Here is a 6,533-nt window from a genome sequence, read left to right on the forward strand (position 1 = left end):
GAATGTTATGCATGTAAAAAAAAAAAAAGAAGTAGAAACGCAAAGCAGAAATTGACTGAGTTTGGAGTATGGCACCAAAGTAAGAAAGCAGAAGTATACTAGAGTTTGCAGTGAGTACCTCCCTAATACTTCCTCTCCACTTTTCCAAGCTTTGGGTCCATGATTGCTCAACAATTTGTTTGGCTTTGTATGTTAACTCTCTTTTCAGTCACCAGGTTCCAGGTGTCATCAGGATGCCGGCCAGACTTCCCTGGATTGAAGACACCACCAATGTGTCCTGGAGCTCAGCTTCCCCAGAGACCCACCCTACTAGGGAAAGAGAGAGGCAGACTGGGAGTATGGACCGACCAGTCAACGCCCATGTTCAGCGAGGAAGCAATTACAGAAACCAGACCTTCTACCTTCTGCAACCCTCAATGACCCTGGGTCCATGCTCCCAGAGGGATAGAGTGGGAAAGCTATCGGGGGAGGGGGTGGGATATGGAGATTGGGCGGTGGGAATTGTGTGGAGTTGTACCCCTCCTACCCTATGGTTTTGTTAATTAATCCTTTCTTAAATAAAAAATAAATAAATAAAAATAAATAAAATAAAAAAAAACAAAAAAAAAATTAAAACAGAGATGGTGGGAGCCACTGCAAAGAAACACTGGGGAGGGATTAGCTCTCCTTTACTCTGGTCTTAGATAAACCATCCTCTAACATATGTACTACTATAATAGCAGTATTAAATTGCCCCACTGTCACACAATGGGTGAGCAATAAATGAAGCTGGGCAGAGGTAGATAGCATGATGGTTATGCAAAGAGACTCTCAGGCCTAAGGCTCCAATATCCCAGGTTCAATACCCTTGACCACCATAAACCAGAGCTGAGCAATGCTCTCATAAAAGAAAGAAACAAAGAAAGAAAGAAAAAGAGATCCTTTTGCAGTTCATAAGCGTGATGATTGGGTTATCATGCGACTGCGTGAGGTGTGCCACCCACAAACCTTGTTACGAGGTGCATTACCCGTCTGACATAAAAAATTTAAAAAAAAAGAGAGAGAAAGAAAGAAAAATATATTTCTCCTAGTCTTGGAAACTCAGCAGTGGGGCTCATTTTTCAGCAGGCTTCTCTCAACCCCTACCAATTGATACTGCATCTGCTGATCTCAAGCTAATCAATACAACCAGTACCACCTTGACATGCTTCACTGCAGACTGTGTCCAAAGAGGACAGGCCTGCAATGTCAACCCAGTTGCAGTACCAGTTGCAATTCAGTTCCAGTACTCTGGTGAAACCATTCCTAGCTCACAGGACTTCTTAATTCCATATCCAGTGGTGCAATTCCAAAAGACAACATAAAATACTTGATCAAATAGTTTCTACTTAGACTTAGATACTCTCCTCGCCTACTGCGTATTTTTTTAAAGAATTTATTTATTTATTCATGATAGAGATAGGAGAGAAAGAACCAGACATCACTCTGGTACATATGCTCCCGCGGACCAAACTCAGGACCTCATGGTTGAGGATTCAATGCTTTATCCACTGTGCCACCTACCAGACCACACACTTACTGCCTATTTCACTTCCCTCAATCACTCCAAGGTTAACCTTGTCAGACAAAGTAAGGACTACAGAGGCTGGATAAGGGCAAGAAACTAGCATACTGTATTGATGACTTTTGGTTACTACCAGGATACGTCATCTCCTGGGGCCCTAGTCAGGGAATCCTGGGATTCCCAAACAGACATGATGGAACTAGAGCTTTAACAGATCCCTCTCTCCACTGTTACTGATCATCTCCACAGGAACAACATAATGGACCCTTTTGTGGGCCCCTTTAGGACCTTGTCCTCAATGTGTATCAACAATGGTAGGGACTGCCCCATTCTCTGAAGAGAGGTTGGGCCAAAATACTCTATCACTTGAAGAAGATGGGTCCTGAAATTAGTGCAGCCTAAAATGTTCCTAGCTATGGCCACAGAAAGTGAGCTCAGACCTATAGGGTTACACAGGCTCCTGCACTGAATATAGGCCCCAGATCAAATAAATGGGGTTTACAGCTAATGGTATTTATATGCTTTTCCCATATTTGGAAGCTGCTCTCTTCCCTGATAGTCCTATTTCCAACTCTGACATCATCTCCCCCAAACAATACCTTTAGTCCACCTGCATGTTAGCTGTCAGGCTCAGGCAAAAATTAGTAAAGTCATGGGCCCCTTGGAATATACCTAAAGTAGAACTACTAGCTTTTTCCATAATGGAGACCCCAAATCTCATCTGCTACATTTTTGCCTTTAGGTTCCTGATTTTTTTTTTTTTGCCTCCAGGGTTATTGCTGGGGCTCCCTGCCTGCACTACAAATACACTGCTCCTGGAGGCTATTTTTCCCATTTTGTTGCCCTTGTTGTTGTGCTCGTTGTAGTTGTTATTATTGTCATAGCTGTTGTTGTTGGATAGGTCAGAGAGAAATGGAAAGAGGAGGGGAAGACAGAAAGGAGGAGAGAAAGATAGACACCTGCAGACCTGCTTCACCGCTTGCGAAGCAACCTCCTGCAGGTGGGGAGCTGGGGGCTCGAACCAGGATTCTTACTCCGGCCCTTGCACTTTGTGCCATGTGCGCTTAACCTGCTGCGCTACCACCCGACTCCCAGGTTCCTGATTATTAAACAATTTATTCTTCTTTATAACTTAATGCTTTTTTTTTTTTTTTTAACCAGAGCACTGCTCAGCTCTGGTTTATGGTGGTGCGGGGAACTGAACTTGGAATTTTGTTTTTTGCTTTTATTTTAAATAACTTTTAATTTATTTTCCTTTTTGTGGCCCTTGTTTTTTTTTTTTATCATTGTGGTGGTTATTATTATTGTTGTTATTGATGTTGTTGTTGGATAGGACAGAGAGAAATGGAGAAAGGAAGGGAGGACAGGGGGAAAGAAAGATAGACTCCTGCAGACCTGCTTCACTGCTTGTGAAGTGACCCCCCTGTAGGTGGTGAGCAGGGGGCTCGAACTGGGATCCTTACACCGGTCCTCAAGTTTCTCCACATGTGCGCTTAATCTGCTGCTCTACAGTCTGACCCCCGAACTTGGGACTTTGAAGCCTCAGGAATGAGAGTCTCTTTGCATAACCATTATGCTATCTATCCCCACCCTCTTAATGCTTTTTTCAGACACCACGTACCATTATGCCACCCTGACTTCCCTGGGTAGATGACTTCACGAATGTATCCTGGAACCCCACCTCTCCAGAACCCTGCCCCACTAGGGAAACATAGGAATAGGCTGGGAGTATGGATCTACCTGCTAACACCCATTTCCAGCAGAAAAGCAATTATAGAAGCCAGACCTTCCACCTTCTGCACCCCATAGTGATCCTTGGGTCCATGATCCCAGAGAGATGAAGAATAGGAAAGCTTTTAATGGAGGGGATGGGATACAGAACTCTGGTAGTGGGAGTTGTGTGGAATTGTACCCCTCTTATCCTATGATCTTGAAAACAATTTTGATTTTATAGATAAATAAATAAAATTGAAGCTGCTCCTCAAATGGGAACAGAAACATTATGCTTGAGCACCAAATAGAATATGAGTTTTTCCCCTGGGAGCAAATATTTCCTGTTTCAAATACTTATCCTCCACTCCTCAATTCTCAGATTTTCAGACTGAAGCACTGTCTACTACAGTAAGAGGACACTCCCACTTCTCCCAAGTCTCAAAGTGTTTGTAATCACTGGGGCAAAATTCACTCACAAAAGATAAAGACAGTCATTGGGTCATAATTTGAGCTTTTGTGTTGATTTTTTTATTATATGAGAGAATTTTAATTTGGGAATACCAGGCTGGCTACTCTAATAACTTACACAGATGACGTATAGCTAATGAATATTAAGTTTAGTGCCATGGTTAAAGGCAGGTTTAAAGTCTGAAACCAGACTTGCTTGGATTCTAAACTGGATTCTAATACTTATTACCTTTTTTCTCTTGGGGCCAGATGGTGATGCACCTAGTTGGGCACACATTACAGTGCACAAGGACCCAGGTTCAAGTCCCTGGTCCCCACCTGCAGGGGGAAAGCTTCACGAGTGGTGAAGCAGTGCTGCAGGTGTTTCTCTGTCTCTCTTCCTCTCTGCCTTCCTCTTCACTCTTGATTTCTAACTGTCTCTATCAAATAAAGATAATTTTTTAAAAAAACTTTGGGGGCCAGGCAGTAGCACAGCAGGTTAAGTGCACATGGTGTCAAGCACAAGGACCGGGTCAAGGATCCCTGTTTGAGACACACACTACCCCCCTGCAGGAGGGTCACTCCATGGGCGGTGAATCAGGTCTGCAAGTGTCTTTCTCACCCACTCTCTGTGTTCTTCTCCTCTCTAGATTTCTCTCTGTCCTATCCAACAACAACAGCAATGGCAACAATAACAACAAGGGCAACAAAATGGGAAAAAATGGCCTCCAGGAGCAGTGGATTTATAGTGCAAACACCAAGACCTAGTGATAACCCTGGAGGCAAAAAAAAAAAAAAAAAAAAAAACCTCACTTTTTTTCTTGGACAAAATACCTAAACTTTCTGGGTAGATTCAGTGAGCCCTTTTAGCATCAATTTTTTGTTTTTGTAGTAACAATGACAATAAGAGTCTACTTCCTTTTTTTTTTTTACTTTTGTTTTACTTTATTTTTTAAAATTTTTTGTACTTATTTATTTTCCCTTTTGTTGCCCTTGTTGTTTTTTATTGTTGTTGTTAATGATGTCATCATTGTTGGATAGGACAGAGAGAAATGGAGAGAGGAGGGGAAGACAGAGAGGGGGAGAGAAAGACAGATACTTGCAGACCTGCTTCACCACTTGTGAAGTGACTCCCCTGCAGGTGGGGAGCCAGAGGCTCGAACCAGGATCTTTATTCTGGTCCTTGAGCTTTGTGCCATGTGTGTTTAACCTGTTGTGCTACCGCCTGACTCCCAACTGTATCTACTTTCTAAAGTTATTGTAATAATGCAGCAAGCTAGTGAAAAGGCCTAAAAAAAAAAGACACCAACAACTATATGCCATAAAGCTAGAGAACCTGGAAGAAATGGAAAATTTCCTAGATACATACCAACTTCCAAAACTAAGTAAAGAGGAAGTAGATAACATGAACAAGCCATCACAGCTAATGAAATTGAAACAGTTATCAAAAATCTTCCCAAAAATTAAAGTCCTGGACCAGGTGATTTTGCAAATGAATTCTATAAAACCTTCAAAGAAGAACTAATACCTCTCATTTTAAAAGTCTTCCAGAAGATTGAAGACACTCGAATACTCCCTGCCAGCTTCTATGAAGCCAACATCACTCTGATACCAAAGCAGACAGGCACACAACCAAAAAAGAAAACTACAGACCAATATCTCTGATGAACATAGATGCGAAAATATTGAACAAAATTCTAGCCAACCGGATACAGCAGTATATTAAAAAGATTGTTCACCATGACCAAGTGGGGTTTATCCCAGGCATGCAAGGTTGGTTTAATATATGTAAATCAGTCAACGTGATCCACCACACCAACAAAAGCAAGACCAAAAACCACATGGTCATATCAATAGATGCAGAGAAAGCCTCTGACAAAATACAACATCCCTTTATGATCAAAACACTACAAAACATGGGAATAGATGGAAAATTCCTGAAGATAGTGGAGTCTATATATAGCAAACCTACAGCCAACATCATACTCAATGGTGAAAAACTGGCAGCATTTCCAATCAGATCAGGTACTAGGCAGGGCTGCCCACTATCACCATTACAATTCAACATAGTGTTGGAAGTTCTTGCCATAGCAATCAGGCAGGAGCAAGGAATTAAAGGGATACAGATTGGAAGAGAAGAAGTCAAACTCTCCCTATTTGCAGATGACATGATAGTATACATAGACAAACCTAAGGAATCCAGCAAGAAGCTTTTGGAAATCATCAGGCAATACAGTAAGATGTCAGGCTATAAAATTAACATTCAAAAGTCAGTGGCATTCCTCTATGCAAACACTAAGTTAGAAGAAATTGAAATCCAGAAATCAATTCCTTTTACTATAGCAACTAAAACAATAAAATATCTAGGAATAAACCTAATCAAAGAAGTGAAAGATTTGTATACTGAAAATTATGAGTCCCTACTCAAGGAAATTGAAAAAGACACAAAGAAGTGAAAAGATATTCCCTGTTCATGGGTTGGAAGAATTAACATCATCAAAATGAATATACTACCCACAGCCATCTACAATTTTTTTTTTTTTACATGCATAACATTCCCCAGATTCCCATTTAGCAATACAACCCCCACTATTTCATTCATCATTTTTCATGGACCTGTATTCTCCCCACCCACCCACCCACCCCAGAGTCTTTTGCTTTGGTGTAATACTCCAATTCCATTTCAGGTTCGACTTGTGTTTTCTTTTCTAATCTTGTTTTTCAACTTCGGCCTGAGAGTGAGATCATCCCATATTCATCCTTCTGTTTCTGACTTATTTCACTCAACATGATTTTTTCAAGGTCCATCCAAGATCGGCTGAAAACGGTG

The 6,533-nt window shown here is 41.4% G+C and overlaps 1 non-coding gene across 1 annotated transcript; it reads left to right on the top strand.

Annotated features, from left to right (window-relative positions):
* Window positions 1-917: 917 nt before the first annotated feature.
* On the top strand, window positions 918-1,017 carry LOC132540656 (small nucleolar RNA U13). The gene has a single exon (XR_009551843.1). It is a non-coding gene; the product is annotated as a small nucleolar RNA U13 (small nucleolar RNA).
* The last annotated feature ends 5,516 nt before the right edge of the window (window positions 1,018-6,533 follow it).

This window comes from Erinaceus europaeus, chromosome 9 (genome assembly GCF_950295315.1).
Source record: "Erinaceus europaeus chromosome 9, mEriEur2.1, whole genome shotgun sequence".
Lineage (NCBI taxonomy): Eukaryota > Metazoa > Chordata > Mammalia > Eulipotyphla > Erinaceidae > Erinaceus > Erinaceus europaeus.